The 5,620-nt window shown below is 32.2% G+C and overlaps 1 long non-coding RNA gene across 1 annotated transcript; it reads left to right on the top strand.

Annotated features, from left to right (window-relative positions):
* The first annotated feature begins 3,339 nt into the window (after positions 1 to 3,339).
* Positions 3,340 to 5,117, top strand: LOC120278425. Its single transcript, XR_005541735.1, has 2 exons — positions 3,340 to 3,528; positions 4,660 to 5,117. It is a non-coding gene; the product is annotated as an uncharacterized LOC120278425 (long non-coding RNA).
* Positions 5,118 to 5,620: the final 503 nt, after the last annotated feature.

The following is a 5,620-nucleotide window of genomic DNA, read 5'->3' as shown; positions in this document are numbered from 1 at the left end:
GTCATTTTATCATATTTTTCTTTATTTATTTTTTCATTTCCAATACACTACCCTCCCAATCCTTCATAACCAAACATAGTTTTCATTCCCATTACTTTTCCAATCCCCTCATTAACGTTACTTTTTCACTCCTCTCCATTCCATTCCTTGCAACCAAACGCCTCTTAGGAAAAAAAGAAAAGGACAAGCTGCATATGGGAGTCAATAGATTATGGTTTGTAACAAAAAAGTAAATAAATAATAAATAAAATTGAGAGAAAAAGCTTCCGACATAGTCCAGGTGAGCAAAATATCATATATGGTAAAGATAATATTAAAATATGCAAAAAATTTAAAATTGAATTTCAATAAATTTGAAATTCAAAAAACAAAATTGAATTTAAAAAAATATAATTTAAAAAATTGAATTAAAAAAAAAAACCAAATCTCGTAAGAGAGGGGACATGCGAACAAAAGGAGTTTGAAAAAAAAAAAAGGAAAGACAAGAGAAGAGAGAGGGGAAAAGACATGGTGCTTGGTCGGAAAAAAGGAGAAAGAATCCTCGGAGAAGACAACAAAGGTGAGAAATTGGCAAAAGTGTGACTGGAGTTTATTACACCTAGTAAACAAAAAGGTACATCTTTATAGAGTAGAAACATGTATATAATTGCATAGATTGCATGGATTCATGATGGTTCCATGTAAGGATTAGTTTCCATGAATGGAGCAATGCACACATGAATATTGGCTCCATCCAATGCTCTCCATGTGTCACGCCCTAAACCCGGCCCGCTAGACCTGGTGCGTCAACAAATGGCGCACACCTACAAGGCCAAGGCTGAGACCCTAGTAGTGGTGCAAGGCCTCAAAACCTGATTCTCAAAGCGGTAAGCTATTAAACTCCTGATCTGAAAAAAAAAATTAAACAACAGATTATGAGCTTGACAGCCTAGTAAGTACTCACTAAAAATATCGGGATCATGAAAGTTTCAAAATTTCAAAACTCAAACAAGTATAATAAAATACAAGTTTATTAGAATCAAATTTAGAATTCAAGTTTTTTTCAATAAAACATAACTGATCAAAAAAATCAAGCATATATGTCCCACAAATAACTATTGCCAAAACAAAATGTCGGAGGTCATATGTTTACCGTTGGTGCCCGGGCCAGAATATAAGAGGTCATATGTTTACTCTTGGTGACCCGAGCCAGAATTATCAGAAGCCGTTATTCTTCACCGACGGAACGGTGGGAAACTATAGTTTCTATTTTACAGATACATGTCGACACGGTCAATGTTTAACCCCCAATGACAGGGTAATTATAAAGTTAGTTGGGGACTACAAGTTGTTATGTCAAAATACGTAATGTGCAAACAAACATTTATCAGAACAGAATACGGAAATTTAATGATCCCATTTTCAGATTAAAATAATCCCAATTCATTTCCAAAACTAAATGCTTACATACGAATTGCAAATAATAAATAAATAAGTAATTCAAAATATAAATTGAAATAATAAGTATTTTTCTCAAAAATTCAAAAATTCAAAAAACTAAAATTTTCAAGTATATACATATACTTGGATATATATATATATATATATATATATATATATATATGTGGGATACTTACACGATTAACGACCATATTTCAAATTCTTTCACCAATCGAGTTTTCTTAGGAAGTCCTATATTTGGAAATTAACCCATCAGAATTATAAGTAAATCAAATTCTAAAATTTACATGAATGCAAAAACATTCGAAGCTACAAAAGTCGAGACTAATAACTAATTCTCCTTAAGATTGAAATCGGCATAGCTTTGCGAATCTAACTCAAATCAGAAACTTCTAAAAAACTAGACATCTACATTTATAACATAACCAAATCTCACAAAGATTTGAGAACTGCACAATTTAAGCGATCACTTTTAAAAATCATAATTATGCAAACCAATAATTTCAGACATGCCTCTTCCAATAAACGTATCTCACAACATATAACTTCAAATAAGATCAAAATTTAATATTATATAATTAACTCAAAATGGAACAAGTTTCTTATTAAACATCAGTCCGGATTCAATCTCTAAGATCATCAAATTCTCAAATCAATCTTCATGCTTTCGGCAGAAATGCCATTGAGCACACTAATAGAAATCTTATCATACCTCACAATTTACAAGGGTAAAAATTCTAAATTTTATAGAGCCAAAGATAACATCTTATTCTACAACTTTATCATATAAGTCTAAATCTAAATAAGAATCTAAAATCATGAAATAAATTAAACAATTCTTAAGGGCTGAACAGAAAAGATGTCCGTGTCACTTGAGTTTAAAGGCTATAATTCACAGGATACTACTCCAAAAATTTTGAAATTTCTAAGGTTCTTATCTAACGTCAAACTCTACAAGTTTCTTATTTTACTCTCCTCCAAATTATGCCCTTAAGACCCCTAAAATAAAAGTGGAGTTTCTACCATTATCAAAAATGAAATCTGAAACCTATCAAATTATTCTCAAACTCATCAAACAAGAAGCTAACCTTACCCATCCATCACTAATATCTGACATTAACATATCAAGATCTACAAAAATAACAATAATAATTCTACAATATTTTTCAAAGATCCGAGAAAGAGGGTTCTTATCTCATCAATAACAGTGAATCAACCAAATCCATGACAACGATATTCTTCTCTTTTCCTCGTCGCTGACACCACCTGCAAATAGGGAGAGAAGGATAAGAATAGGTCTTTCTCTTTTCCTAACGGCGATCTAAATCGAAGGAGCCAAAGAGGTGTCTATGGTTTTGAAATTGAAAACACAATCAACGGCTAGGATTAAAAAAAAATAATATCAATGGCTAGGATTAAAATTAAAAACAACAGCTAGGATTTAATTAAGTGGTGGGGCTCACACCATGGGTCAACATGTAATGTATTTATGCACTTCAATGTAATAATTGTCATCATGAATCCCTTCTGTTGTAAGCATTCATGTCTCCTAAAAAAATAAAATTTTAAAAAGGGAAAGCCATACTACTACTCCATAATGTGCTAAAACAATCTTTTGATCAATCTGAGCTTTGCCGAAAAGTCATCAGGTTTCATAAGAAACTTATCAGTGGAGGGAAAGAAAATGGAAGCAAGGAGATTGAGTGGGTGGATCTGAACAAACAAGACAAGATCAAGGATCATTACCTGACAAGTGGTTTAGATTAATGAGATGAGAATTGTAATATTGGCCATTTGTTCACCACGTTGACTAAAGCATTGGAAACCCGACAAGCCCTCCCCCACATGTTTGGCATTATCACCAAGATTTGTGGATCTGGTTGAAGCCTTGAGCTGTAATAATTGAGGGTTTATTAGATGTTTATTGAAAACAAGCCTCTTCAAAGAATTCTTCTCCTTCTTCAAATTAGCCCATCTGTCTATGGAGGCTTTTGGTGGCTGAAGAAAGCAGCAACTCAACATTCTTTATGGAAGTTCGGTGACTGAAGAAGAAATCTCTCTTCTGGTAGCTCATCAGCGAGTTTAGAGGTAGGTTTTGTGGCTGATCTTCATGTGTAAAACCAGCTTGTTGATCTTGTCTAGTTGTATCTCTAAAGCCTATGATGCATGCTTAAACTTTAGTTGGTTTCATGTTTGAACTCTAGATCAGTTGTGTGTTTATACCTTGTATTTGTGTGTCATATTTTGATTTTGTTATCGGATGTGGCTGTATTCCTTTGATTTTTTTTCTCAATGCATTAGGCAAGTGATTCTTGGTATTCTGTTGAGACTTGAACATTTTTACACACTTATGTTATTGGGGCAGGATTTGCATCTTAGCATGAGAGTTGTAAAGAAAATATTTTTTTCCTTCAAATATTTTTAGAAACTCTTGTCTTTGCTTTGCCATTGATCGATTTGAACTTCAATGGTTATATTAAATGCTTTAAGTAATTGAGTTTATTAGTTTTTAGTAAAGTATTGCTAGTGTTATTTTGATTTCTTCCCCACAACTATTTGTTTGGCTGGATCCACGTTGAAGGCATGGTTTTAAATGCTTGTTTATTTTATTTTACATTATTTTGTGTTATTAAATTAATGTTGTGGTTTAAGTGAATGGATGTTTAAAATTGTAATATTATCATATTTTCTAATTCATCCTCTTGGGTTTTCATTGCTTTGATACATTTATAAGTTTTGATTTTTTGGTCTTGTGTATGAGAGTTGTTGATTGCTTAGTTTGACCCTCTTCAGGCCATGGGCTTTAGTTGTAAGTTTAGGTCCGGCCCAAGGTTTGTTATCTAAGTATAGCTTCTTCTGTTTGGGTAGATCCCGTAGCGAGCCTTAATTCATGGCATTTGGTGAACCAAACTTCGTAGTTCGGAACAAGGTAGGCTTTCACACCCGATCAACTCTGTATTTTTGGTGTATGGGTAGTTATCTAATTATTTAGAAATTTATTTATTCTTGAAATTCTTGTATAATTTCTATTGGTGCTTTTATTGTTATTATGTCACTTGCTATTTATTTATTTATTTTATTTAATTATATTGTAAAATGATTTATTCGGTATTTCACTGTCTATACTCTGTATTTACTGTGGTTTTATTACATCTCCATTTATGGCAAATTGCCAGAGAGAAGGAGTAAGTCCTAACCATGTGCACATGTTTTCTGTAGTAGCGCTACCGGACATGCGTGTCTGTTTTGACTGTGGTTGAAGATTTGGCTTCGGCTATTGATATTCTATTTATTCTGACTTCACAGTCTAAGATCCAGCCTTGAGTTGTTGATTCTGATTATTGTCAGGCAGATGTACACTTCTGGTTTCCACATATTTTTTGTATTATGATTATATTCTGTATTTCTATCTGTTGTATTATTATTTCTACAGTTAACTTGTATTTTCTGTTATTTTGTGATCCTACTGGGCCCTTATGGCTCATGTACTCTGTCGTTTTTCTTTTTTTGGGTAACGAGTAAGCTTAGGATCGGAGTGTGCTTGGGTTTGTTTGTTGTAGTTGTAATCTTTTAAATAACTGAACATTGAGGTTGTATACTTCGTAGTTTATTGTCTATTTGAGTGAGACTTGTATCCTGGATCATTATTGTTAAGTGTGGCATATTGTGTTTTTGTAGGACTGTTAAAGCCCATACTTTTATTATTTCTATCTTCAATGACTTGTCTGTATTTATGTATTAATATTCCCTATTTTATCTAAGTATGGTTATGTGATAAATGAAAAGATCAATTGATAAAGAGTTTAATACTGTTATTATATGCATTTGTTTGATCAACCAATGTGGAATAGAAGAAGCTATAAATAAATTTGTATGTCTCAATAGTTAAAATGAAAAAATTTATATCTTTTAAAGCCTAAATAAATATGTTTTATACACAAAATGAATATTGTTGCCTCAAAAAAACATTTTTTTTGAATATTGACCAAAAACTTCAGAGACCCTGTCATTGTCAAGATGAAGTGCATTATTCAAATATCAAGATGAAGTGCATTATTCAAATATTAACCAATAATTTTTTTTTTTTAACAAAGGAGATAGATGTAGCCCTATATTAAAGGTTGTTAAGGGACATGCAGGTATGGTGGTGCATTATTTATGGTGATTTATAGACATCTAG

The sequence above is a fragment of the Dioscorea cayenensis genome, chromosome 1 (assembly GCF_009730915.1).
Source record: "Dioscorea cayenensis subsp. rotundata cultivar TDr96_F1 chromosome 1, TDr96_F1_v2_PseudoChromosome.rev07_lg8_w22 25.fasta, whole genome shotgun sequence".
NCBI lineage: Eukaryota > Viridiplantae > Streptophyta > Magnoliopsida > Dioscoreales > Dioscoreaceae > Dioscorea > Dioscorea cayenensis.
Note: the sequence above shows the minus strand (reverse complement) of the source record. Positions and strands in the feature narration are given on the sequence as shown.